The sequence below is a fragment of the Emys orbicularis genome, chromosome 8, assembly GCF_028017835.1.
Source record: "Emys orbicularis isolate rEmyOrb1 chromosome 8, rEmyOrb1.hap1, whole genome shotgun sequence".
NCBI classification, from domain to species: Eukaryota; Metazoa; Chordata; order Testudines; family Emydidae; genus Emys; species Emys orbicularis.
Genome location: NC_088690.1, coordinates 78,769,259 through 78,782,401, shown reverse-complemented (window position 1 = coordinate 78,782,401; position 13,143 = coordinate 78,769,259). Strand labels below are relative to the sequence as shown.

The window sequence follows — 13,143 nt, the reverse complement described above, 5'->3', positions numbered from 1 at the left end:
TCAAATCAGTTTTAGCATTTGCAAAGGAAAACTATGATGACAAATGAGTGTACTGATCTGAATATACAGGTCACTCAATTGTAGCGTGAATCAGAAAGATCACTTAGTAATCCATTATAATGATACCAAAATGAAGTATTTGGTTAAAAAAGTGTTATAATTTTGTTGAATATTTTTCGAATGAAAAAGAGTGGTGATCACTGTATCAAATTAAAACTGCTATACCGCAACCCCCTCCTCCTGTACCCCTATTATTGATATATGTATTGTTATTGATTGATATGGCAAATGTTAAATACATACATTTCACATATTGGAACTCTTATGCCTTGATTTTGTATGCCTCAAATCATGCAAACTTTTACTCTCTAGGGCTGGGGGGGGGGGGGGGGGGAAGAATATGAAATGATGATATTTCAAAAATGCTCAGTAGTGAGGGTCATCAGACAGATTCCTAAAATGTATGGTCTTGAGATACAGAATCCACCCCAAAACCCCCCCCCAAAAAACAAAAAACCCCACACACCTTGTTTGGCCCATAAAGCAAGAGTGGCTGCCAAACTATGTGGGTTGTTTTAATCAAGATGTAGTAGCACATGCCTTCATCTGCACTCTCCACACCTCCATACTAAAGAGAAGGGCAGATGTGGGCCATGTGCAGAACTCCACAGACTGCACTTGGACCAGTCCTACCTGGGCTGCTTGCATTCACAAAGGAGCTTCCGCTATAGAAAAATCAAAGTAAAGCAAGCATGTCACGGAGGACTGACTGGGTGCACAGAAAACTGCATAGCTTTATATCGTTTACTTAGTGCAACAGGGTGAACAACACTTTTACAAACAATACCCCTGCGTCAAAAAGCTTACAACGTAAGTTAGACGGTTCCAACTCTGTTTGACTAATTAGTTTTTATATAGCCACCATCACCGTGTCGTGAGTGACTCATAGCAGACAGGAAAGTATCACCATCCTCATTTTACAGATGGAGACCTGAGGCACACAGAGTTTATATATTTTAGAATTTTATCCTGCAGCTCATCACACAAGTCTGTAGCAGAGTCAGAAACAGAACCCATATTTCACAAGACCCCATCTAGTACCTCAGCCACAAGGCCATTCTTCCCCTCTTATCTTTGCACACGTGATAAAGGATTAGGCATGAGACCAGGAACAGTCAGCATTAGAGAGATCACCACCAACTCCAGGTTAAGAGAAAGAGGGGAGTTTGGGAAAGGAATGACTGAAGTTGCTTGGTGCACAAAACAAGAGAGCTTGTTCCAAACACAGAAGGTGGCATGAACAGAAGCAGTCACAATTAGAAAAGAGACAAAGGGTTTACAACTTAAGGAGAGATGACTGGATAGAGCCCCAGGCATTAGGGGTCATATGGGGAAATGAAACCAGAGATAAGCGACAGTGGCCATAACCCTGACTGTCACCCTTCCAAACATTAAACATTTGCAGTCACCCTGGAGACCATTTGGGTTTTCATACCTTCTGTAATTAGCCTAAAGCACTCTCCTGTTGGCCTACCTCAAGAGATTATGGTAATTCTACAGGACAGATTTTCCTCTGCAGATGTGTAGCAGGTTCTTTTTTTAAATACTGTACCTGCAAATGAAGCATGTCATCTAGTATAAATGAGGTTTTTAAAAAATTCAATTTGCTTCCATAGTTCATGCAAATCTGCGATGATCTGACCAGATGGATACAGCTTTCTATTTCCTGGATTGCTCACATCAGGTTTTGTGAAAACTAACATACCCTTGTGGTTTAACTATGTATTTCATCCATTGCTATTGCCAGTGCTAACATAAATATTTCAGACACTTGCATGATAATGTTTTACAGTTAGGTATGGGTCAATAAGAAGCCACAGATTCAGATGAATCATTATTTCAGCTAAAGTAAAGCCTCAGAGAACTTAACATGCCCTACTTAGTGGCACAGGCAAGATCCACATTTGACTACTACAATACAAAATCCATAAACAGAACCTAGTGTTGTCTCACTTCAATCAAATTAGCCTGAATGATATGCCCTAACACAGAATTCTTATGCCAAAGCAGCAGCATTTAATCCTTTTGTAACCAGACCCTGGGGATCAGCAGGAAGGTGACAAGGAAGTTGAAGTGGGACCCTAAGATCTGCATGCAGAAATCTACTCTTGTCTACTATCATCTCATTTTGTTTAAAAATCTTTGATATCTGGTAAGAATAGGATTGGCCCATTTGGCCAGCTAAACATATTCAACACCATAAAGATTGATGTCTAAATATTGGCACATATGGGGTATTTTATATCCCCAATGAATCACTCTTTCCAATCAAGTCACAGGGAATCAAAACTTTCAGAAAATGTCTTTAAAAACTGTTCACTACATGAATACATTTTTTCAGATGCAAGCTTTCGCCTGTTTAAAAGTATGCGCAAATCAGATAGCTACTGACCCCTTTTCTGAATGCACAAAAACTCAGACAAGTACACACAAATCAGATAACTATCTACCCAGGCTGAGGCCCCTTTGAAAATGTAACTATAAACAAGGCATCATCAACTCCCTCACTGAACGGACAATGGTTTCATTCCTTACAAACAGAGCAGTAGGCTCACATAAGCCTCCTCCACCTTTCCCCTGCAGTTTAAACAACAATAACCACAGATTTTTAAAAACCTGCAATAGACATTAAAGAGTTCGAGAAAAGCCCCCTGAGTAACTGTGGTACCAATATGGGCAGGGCCGGCTCTAGGTTTTTTGCCGCCCCAAGCAAAAAAAAAAATAATTGGCTGCCCCCCGCCCCCTTTTTTTTTTGGCTTTTACACGTTTGCACTTTGCAATGGTTTTTTTTGTTTCTTTTGTTTTGTTTTTGACTGTTTAAAATTACAAATTCTCTATTTTCATTTTTTTTTTTTGTTAGTGAAATAAAACAATTTCCTACTAGTGTACTCATTTACTCACTGGGCCGACCATGGAGTGACCTGGGCTGTGTCTGCCTGGGCAGAGCTAGGGCTGCCTCTGCGCCGGAGGCCTTGGCATAGGCAGGATGTCAGCACCAACCCCAGGGCTCATGTGGTCTGTGCGGGTCGGACCAAGTCATGCTGCTGGCGGCTATCCAGCCTGGCTGTCGCTGCCGAGTAGCCAGAGGGGCCTGGAGCTGCGTGGGAGACACCGAACAGCTCTGCCTCCTGTCTCTCCTTCCCCGCGAGCATGCCCAGGGGCTTGGCCCTGCCCTCCAAAGCTGGGCGTCACAGCCCCGTGCCGGCAGGAGCAAGCAGCGGGCATTGGGGGGCTGCTTGGTCTCTCCAGCCAGGGCACAATCACCTCCGCTCCCCTGGCGCCAATCCCAGTCTGAAATGGCTGTAGCAGCCCTGCCCACGGTCCCACGTCTTGCTATGCAGCGCGGGGAGGGGAGGAGGCTCTGAGAGCAGGGCTGCATCCTGGCTCCCACACTGGCCTAGGGCCCCTGTGGCTGGAGGGGCAGCGGATCCCAGGGAGCCTGGCTTGGGGCAGCCTCAGCAACACCCCAGAGTCCCGGGCGGTCACCCTGCGGCGTGGCCGGGGACAGAGCCAGCAGGCTGGCGGGGGGGGGGGCACCGCCTGTAGCTCTCACGTGTAGCGAGCTGGGGCGGCTGCAGGGTTCGGCTGCCGGGGTCCGGGGCAGAGCAGCCGGTGGCTGGTGATTGCAGGGCAGTGTGCCCGGGCCTCCTGCTCTCCAGGACCCCCGCGAGCCGGCCGCGGGCTCGGCCTGCGCAGCGGCACAAGTTCAGCTCAGCCCAGGCTGCCGCTCCCCTCCCCGGGCAGGAGGCGGCACGGGGGGGGGGGGGGAGGAGGAGGCGGGGACAAGCTGAGGAGGAGCCCGCAGCCGGCGCTGGAGGAACGGCCCGCCCGGCCGCCATGTTCCGCCGCCACCCCCTGTGCTCCACGACCGGGGCAGGGCCACGCTACCAGCTCCTGCCTGAGGGGGGCTGGCCACTGCCCGTGGGAGAGCGGCAGGGACACACTCCCCACTGAGCTGGCTCCCCCTGCCCCACCACACAGCCCCCGCGGCACCCGGTCAGGGAACAACAGGGCAGTTAGGATCCAGCCCAGGACACTGCCTCAGGTCGGAGCTGGGGCTCCAGCATTATGCCGCCCCTGGTAATTTGCCGCCCCAAGCACCTGCTTGTTTTGCTGGTGCCTAGAGCCGCCCCTGAATATGGGCCTCCACAAGTAGAAAGTCTAACTATAGCCACAAGTATTAAATTAACTAGTTCCTATTACACATTCAATGATCCATGTAGTATAGTCAGAGAGTGCTGATTTCTATTCATGCTGGACACGATTCTGTGATGTGAGACTTTAAACATGAATAGGGGAAGACTGCCGCCGAGTCTGCCAGCAAGTTGCTAGACTCTAAAGCAGTGGTTCCCAAACTTTAACAACCTGTGAAGCCCTTTCACAAAAATGTCAAGTCTTGTGAACCCCCTCTTAAAAATGAATATTTCCAGGGATTTTCTCCTTTACCTGAGTATAAATTATAAAAGGCAAATCTTGGAAATATAAAATTTGTTTTTGTGACATGCTTATTACACACTATGTATTATTAATTATTATTTATCATTACAGTATTTTTATTGCATTATGAAAACGGCAACACTCTTCCAAGGTCTCACTTTCGTAGCTTGTATCACGTTGAATAAGCCTGTTATAAGACAAGGCTCCTATGTTTCATCAAGGAGTATGGGATGTGAAACAACATGAAGGTATTTAAGAAGCCAACTCAAAGAGTTCCTCCTACACAAGCATTCAGGTCTTGAGCAGTCCAGGCAAACAACGCATGTTACAACAAAGCTTAAACTTGTTCTTCATAATAATTTTAAAAACAATACTAGCTGCCTATTTAATTTTAAAAACAGCAAAAAATATCAACCTTCAAGACTCCTTATAAGAAATGGAAAAGGAGGTGAAGTCTCCCCAGTGTGATAGATCTGCTTGCTTTGATCTGCTTAGCTCTTGGAAGTCTAGGGGCTCCGGGCTGTTGGCCCCATGCTGCCTGGGGTCCCTAGGGACAACTCTGTCCGCCATTAGGGAATTTCCCCCCGAGAACCCCCTGTAACATTTCGCAAACCCCCAGGGGTTCACGAACCCCAGTTTGGGAACCACTGCTCTAAAGTAAACTTAACCAGTCAGTGGAGATCCCGGTCCGGTTGCTGTGGTCTGTTACCCTACTAGTCTGTAGGCAGTCACTCTACCCCATAAGCAAAACAAAGTCTTCCTTTGGCCAGCCACTAGGAACTATGCTAAGTTCCTCTCAAATGGTGCTAGAATTTGGATACAAGTCTGTATGATCAAGATACTGTTCGGCCTATTTAGATATCACATTGGTCTTTTTGGGTGTGAATACAAACTCTCACCTTCTCCCCTACTTAAACTAGCAGCATTTTTGCCTTTAAAAAAATGACTTCAGCTTGAGACAGAAAGTTTGTAAGGAAGAAGTTTCACAAAACGACCCAGACATACATTGTATGAATGCACAAGCATATGAACTGAGTCCCAGACAGCAGCCCTGAAAATCTCTGCAAGAAAGACATTTCTCTAGCAAACTGTGGAAGCTGCTTTGGATATGGCTCAATGTGATCTAAAGACTTCAGCTACTGTGGCACTCCCAAGGCCATAGCAAGCTCTGCATTTTCTCTGCTCAGAAAGACAGCTCTCTCTCACCCCTGAAATTATCCACATAAGCCACAGGTAGTTTTTGAGATGTACAGACGGGCTTGCTTTCATTTACGTAAAGAAATGAAAACTCAACATCGGGACCATAACAAACAAAAAATTTTAACTTTATGTATACATATGTACATCCATACTACAGCTTACATACAAAGGAATGACAATAAAAATGACTAACCATTTGAAAGCATGGAAATGAACAGTTAAAGAAAGGAAATACACACTGAGCTATCACACATTTTTTTCAATAAATGCACATTTTAACTGCTATGTCACTGACATGAACCAAATATACTAGGGCTGTCGATTAATCACATTTAACTCTCGCGATTAACTCAAAAAAAATTAATCATGACTAATTGCACTGTTAAACAATAAAATACCAATTGAAATGTATTAAATATTTTTACATTTTCAAATATATTGATTTCTGTTACAACACAGAATACAAAGTGTACAGTGCTCACTTTATAATATTTTTTATTACAAATATTTGCACTGTAAAATGATAAAACAGAATTTTTCAATTAACCTCATACAAGTACTGTAGTGCAATCTCTAGCGTGAAAGTGTAACTTACAAATGTAGATTTTTTTTTTGTTACATAACTGCACTCAAAAACAATGTAAAACTTCAGAGCCTACAAGTCCACTCAGTCTTACTTCTTGTTCAGCCAATCACTAAGACAAACAAGTTTGTTTACATTTACGGGAGATACCGCTGCCTGCTTCTTATTTACAATGTCACTTGAAAGTGAGAACAGGCATTCGCATGGCACTGTTGTAACCGGCGTTGCAAGATACTTACATGCCAGATGCGCTAAAGATTCATATATCCTTTCATGCTTCCATGCTGATGATATTCGTTAAAAAAATAGTGCGTTAATTAAATTTGTGACTGAACTCCTTGGGGGAGAATTGTATGTCCCCTGCTCTTTTACACCCACATTCTGGCATATATTTCATGTTATAGCAGTCTCTGATGAGGACCCAGCACATGTTGTTTGATTTACGGACATTGTCACTGCAGATTTGACAAAACGCAAAGAAGGTGCCAATGTGAGATTTCTAAAAATAGCTACAGCACTCAACCCAAGGTTTAAGAATCTGAAGTGCCATCCAAAATCTGAGAGGGACAAGGTGTGGAGCGTGCTTTCAGAAGTCTTAAAAGAGCAACACTCCGATGCGGAAACTACAGAACCCGAACCAACAAAAATAAATAAATAAATCAACCTTCTGCTGGTGGCATCTGACTCACACGATGAAAATGAACATGCATCAGTCTGCTCCGCTTTGGATTGTTATCGAGCAGAACTCATCATCAGCATGGATTCATATCCTCTGGAATGATGGTTGAAGCATGAAGGGACATATGAATCTTTAGCGCATCTGGCACATAACTATTTTGCGACGCCATTTACAACAGTGCCATGCAAACGTCTGTTCTCACTTTCAGGTGACACTGTAAACAAGAAGTGGGCAGCATTATCTCTTGCCAATATAACCAAACTTTTGTCTGAGCGATTGGCTGAAGTAGGACTGAGTGGACTTGTAGGCTCTAAAGTTTTACATTATTTTATTTCTGAATGTAAGGGGGGGGATTGTACATAATAATTCGACATTTGTAAGTTCAACTTTCACGATAAAGAGATTGCACTACAGTACTTGTATTAGGTGAATTGAAATATACTATTTCTTTTGTTTTTTAAAGTGCAAATATTTGTTTTCAAAAATAAATAGAAAGTGGGTAATGTCCACTTTGTATTCTGTGTTGTAACTGAAATCAATATATTTGAAAATGTAGAAAATATCCAAAAATATTTAAATAAATGGTATTCTATTATTGTTTAATCGCACAATTAATTGTGATTAATCTTTTTAATCGCTTCACAGCCCTAAAATATACATGTGAAGAATTTTGATACTAGAAACATTAGACTCTAATTTCAGTCTTCGAATGAAAATTTTTAAATATCCAAAAAAGGGAAGTGATGCAAACATTAAGGATCTTGTTCTACCTATTAGGAAACCTAGTGAATAGACTTGAAGCCTAAAGGGAACGAACGAACACACACACACACACACACGTAGGGATGCACAGCTGTAGAATCACACAGAGTCTGCAAACAGTTCTCTATGAGAAGACTCAGCTAGGAAATCACCCAGCACTCAAGTGCAGCTCCCCTCTGAAAAGTACACCCAAAATAATATTGTCTTGTGCTTTAGAGAAATCTATACAATGCAAACTCAAAATTACCCCCTCCCTCAATGTGGAGGAAGATATGAACAACTTAACCCCCCCGCCCCATTAGAAATTGCACAAACTGGGTTTTATAACAAACAAAAACAAGTTTATTAACTATAAAAGGCAGATTTTAAGTGATTATAAGGGACAGCAAAGAGAACAAGGCAGATTACTAAGCAAATAAAACAAAACACGCATACTAAGTTTAAGATCTTAAAGGGACTGGTTTCAAGAAGTAATTTCTCACCCTAAATGCTGTTTTAGGCAAGTTACAGAGTTTCTGTAGCTTAGAGTTCCAGGTATTTCTCCTTATAGACTATATTCCTCCATCTCAGTCTGGACTCAGCCCTTGCCTTTCCCACAGCTCAGTTCCTTTGTCTCTTCAAATACTTTCAGCACTCTTTCTTCCTGGACAGAATGGCAATGGAGAAGAGTCCTGTTTTCCTTACACAGCCTTACACAGAATTTACATAAGGCGGGAAGCCTTTGTTTCCAATGGAAAAGCAACAGCAGCGTCCAAGGTGGCAGTTTTTACCAGGTGACAATATCACCTTACCTTGCAGTGTCAAATCAGCCATGAAACCAGATTTATTTGCAATGTCCACAGGATGGGATCCACATCTTCGAAGACTCATGGTCTTTTTCCTAATGGCCCATTAAGGCTGACTGCTCATTGTCTGGTGGGCGTCTCCAAGTATAACCACAGTTGTAATTGTTACATAGTCAATATTCCTAACTCCAGATACAGAGATGATACATGCATACAAATTGGATAATCACAATCAGTAAATTATAACTTTTCCAATATCTTACATGAGACATCTTGCATAAAATATATCTTAATTATGCCATATTCATATCATAAGCATATTTCTATAAATAATATAGAGCGTCACGTCACAATCCCATCTTATTTTATCTTCACAGCAATGTAATCACTAGGAAGCTCTCTCTCATTTGAACTGTAGCAAATGTGAAAGCTGCTGATCAATACTGTGAGTGGCTTACATCACTTGATTTCCAAACATCAGTATGAATTTATCTCATTCAACATATCTAGGCTGAAGGAAACAAGTGGTTAAAGGACTGAAATAATAAAAACTGATCATTCTTCTGAAGGGGAATGTAAACATAGTCCAGAGTTGTTAAGTAGCAGGAGAGAAAGGATCTGTGGTCATTTCTAAAGGTGCAGAAAGTCAGTTTCTTCAGATTACCCAAGATCTCCAAAGTATGAAACTGTTCCCTCTGAAGTAAAAAAGAAGAACATTGATGAGTTTGGTGATCTTGCAAGTAAGACCATTTCTATGCCATCAATGTCATAAAAACACAACCACAATGACAGTCATTGTTTCAGGCCTTCTAACCAGCTCTCCAGTATCAGCTTCATTCAGCAGTAGCCTCTGTCTCGGATACTCCAAAAACGGTTAAAAAAAAAAAAATCAATCTGTGATTATGCCATTAACACAATGAAAGGTAAAGACTTGCACACGATAAGAAAGTTACAGCCTCCTTTTATGCTAACCATCATCATCTTCAAAGTAGCATAAAGTGATCCATTTAAAGAAATGATTGAAGCGCTTCACCTCAGATATACTCCTCATGACAGCTTTAAACTCACAGATCCACTAGTAGATGTTGAAAGTGAATACGGAAAGGAAAAATGAAAGGAAGACCTGAAAGAATTAACACTGACATTAATAGAATAATGTTAGTTGAATCTGAGGAATGAATAAGTAAAAACTACAAGCAGCCATACAGGGAAATGTGTGTACCTACTTATTAAGTCACAGAATTTGGTGGCCAGGTTGCTGAAGACAGCATCCAAGAACGCAGACAGGAGTATGGCAAAGATATTGTCGCCATTTGCCCAGAAAACAAAAATAAAGTGAAAAGGTCAAAGATCTCACATGCAAGTCTCTTAAACTTCTAATTTATGGGTGTCCAGCACACAAAACTTAATTGAGGAAGAAGCAATGCCTAGCAGAGTGCTAACCTATTTTACTGGGATTTCAAAAACTTTTCTGCAACCATTATCAGCCTCATAATTTGTTGACAGAAATGGAAGATTGATGCTCTAGCTTCCCAATGACACTTGATGGAACAGAACTCTCAGGATAACTGTCTCTCTACATTTACATTCAGCTACCCGAAGCACATTGAAGTTTGCACTCAGCACAAGAAGGACTTGTATAAAATGTGTGCTGTATTTTGATCAAACAAGGGACTGACTCTACAGAGAGGTACTAAATTTACAAAAGCAACTGCAGAAAAATTGAGGGATTTAACAGATTACAGCCTGATGACACTGTCACACAGTCTCAGCAGAAATCCAGTTTGATCTAATTAGCAACAATGAACTGGAATCATACAAGGACAAAATTGAAAAACAATTCCGAGAAACATTGGTATCTTTCAATTATTTAGTCAACATGACTGACCCCAAGTACAAGAGTCACAGGCTGAGATCAGCACAGAAGACGATGTAATGCTAATATGGCTGATGAAACAATCCCAAATCCCTTCTTTCTCCCCTAGTATTTAAAACTGAAGATCCAGATTTCTAATCAAAGTGTTTGTTTGTCAAGGACATTCTGTCACAGTTTATTTAATCAAAATGATGGAAGACTGGAAGTAAATTCACAGAGAAAAGGACAGCACAATGCAGAACTCTGACCATTCTTAAAAGACTGCATTCCTGTATAGCCATCTTAGCACCAATTGAGCATGTCTTTAGCAAGGTTAAAACTCAATAATAGGGTAGGTGTTGGAAAAACAAATAAATTGGTATAATGGAATCAGAATCTAAGGGTTGACACAAAAGAGCAGTGCGGCTAGTCAGACTGACAACTTGACTATATTCTGTTTTACTTGCAGAAGTGCAAGCTTTTCATTTTAGACAAGGTGTGTATTTTTTTAAGTTTGAGGAGTAAATATGCTAAAAGTGGGTCACACGGTACATATTAAGTGTTTCATTTCAGAAAAACGTTAGGGATAGAGGAGGTGTTGGGGATGGATGTTAATGGATCTTTCAGGTTGGGGAAGTCACAATAACCCTAATGATTTTTATAAGGTTCAACACCAAAGGCACATGCTCATCTGCAAAGTGAGGCTCTACATGGACAAAACTCGAAGAGCAACCACTGCTTAAGCCATTTACAACTGTATCCTGAAATTCCTTCCCTAAGACAAGCAGTGAATGCTGATGAGCTCCCCACTTTATTAAACTCTTTAGTTCGTTTGCATAATTTGAAGCGGCTAAAAAATAAAGCATAACAGAATGCCCAAGCAATGGGGAAGTCACTTCTAAACAAAAACAGCAATGACATTTATAACAACTGCAAATATATACATATTTTACTTCAACAAAAGGTGGTGATCTGCCAGTTTGAATACTGAATAGGGACACAACAAGACTTCCATACATAATGGTGCAAAAACTCAATACACACACACACACCCGCAGCTTTGTGAAGTTTAAGGGCTTTTTGAAGACATTTATGTTCTAGAAAGATTTACATATGGGAAAATTGTTCAGCTATAGCAGGCTGAAACCTCAAGAGCATCTGAAAGACAAATGGATCCCATAACTATTCTTTTGACAATAATATTGAGTAGTGATGCAGCTCTTAAAATTAAAAAACCCTATAAAATTAATTAATACTTACTACACCCTTGTGAGGTGGGAAAACATTTTCCCAATGTACATGTGGGGAAACTGAGGCACAGAGAAGTTAAATAAATCCAAGACCACAGTGGGAGGCTTGCTATTTCCGCCAATAAACCAAAATGTGTGTGTGTTAACTGAGGGCCTGTCCCCTTCAAAACACACCTTCTGTGCCTATAATATGAGATCTTGTGGTGAAGTCAAAATGCTGGATGTGTGTCATCTCAGTCAATCCATACCCAGTGGCAAACATCAAGTTATAACTCCACTGCAGAATCAAGCAGAGGAGGCACTGATCTGGGAGGGAGAAAAGTTCACATAAAAATATCTCCAAGAACTGCAAAAGGAATTTGGATTAAGTTTCCTTTTGGATGGTTTCTCTCTGAAGTCTGCCCCGGTGCTCACATTTTTCTTGAAGTCATTTGAAAACATGATATGTCTATAACAACGAGTACAAATGCACTTATACTGTGTTGTGTTGGCCCTTTTCATGACCCAATGCAGTGAAATTTATCCTAGGGAGATCTTGGAAAGTAATTGCTCTCACTTTGGATTGTTCTGCACTTGTGAGAGGAATGAAGATTTCAGAACTGGATTCCTCACCACATACCAAAACATGACAATTTTATGCAGAGGTGCTCATCATACTATAGGGGGGGATCTCTAAGTACTGTCCAGCTGGCAAACATGACCTAACAGACACCTTCTTTCCCCTGTAACAGCATGACGAGGATGAAGCTGATCAACAGCAATTTTCTATTAAGAACATAAGAACGGCCATACTGGGTCAGACCAAAGGTCCATCTAGCCCAGTATCCTGTCTTCCGACAGTGGCCAATGCCAGGTGCCCTAGAGGGAATGAACAGAACAGGTAATCGTTAAGTGATCCATTTCCTGTCGCCCATTCCCAGCTTCTGCGAAACAGAGGCTAGGGACACCATCCTTGCCAATAGCCATTGATGGACCAATCCTCCATTAACTTATCTAGTTCTTTTTTTAACCCTGTTATAGACTTGGCTTTCACAACATCCTCTGGCAAGGAGTTCCGCAGGTTGACTGTGCGTTGTGTGAAAAAATACTTCCTTTTGTTTTAAACCTGCTGCCTATTAATTTCATTTGGTGACCCCTAGTTCTTGTGTTATTGCTTGTGAACTCAATCAGCCACCTGTTCTATCATGGAATACAGGAGCACAAATCAAATATTATGCCTGCAGACATTTATGCTGCATACTTGCAAATACATGTATATACAAACTGGTGGGATCCTCAGGCTCTTGGGAAGCTGACAACGAAGTCCTCAGTGTCGCATATTTTGGCCATCCCTACTCTGAGTCTAGTCTCCACTTGGTGGATATGCATAGCCATCCTTAACATTAACAGCATATGAAACAAGGGGAGATTAGATTCCTGAAATAATAAGCATGAGAATCTTTACAAGAGGTAGTCCATCTTTCATTTTCTTTATCATAAAGCATTTAAGAAGTCTGAAATACAATATACTTTCAAAAGATGAACTGTGGGGC

General features: G+C 41.6%; 1 protein-coding gene across 2 annotated transcripts in view; it reads right to left on the bottom strand.

Annotated features, from left to right (window-relative positions):
- SIL1 (SIL1 nucleotide exchange factor) overlaps positions 1 to 13,143 on the bottom strand; it is a 230,082-nt gene that overhangs the window by 148,310 nt on the left and 68,629 nt on the right. The window lies entirely within an intron of this gene.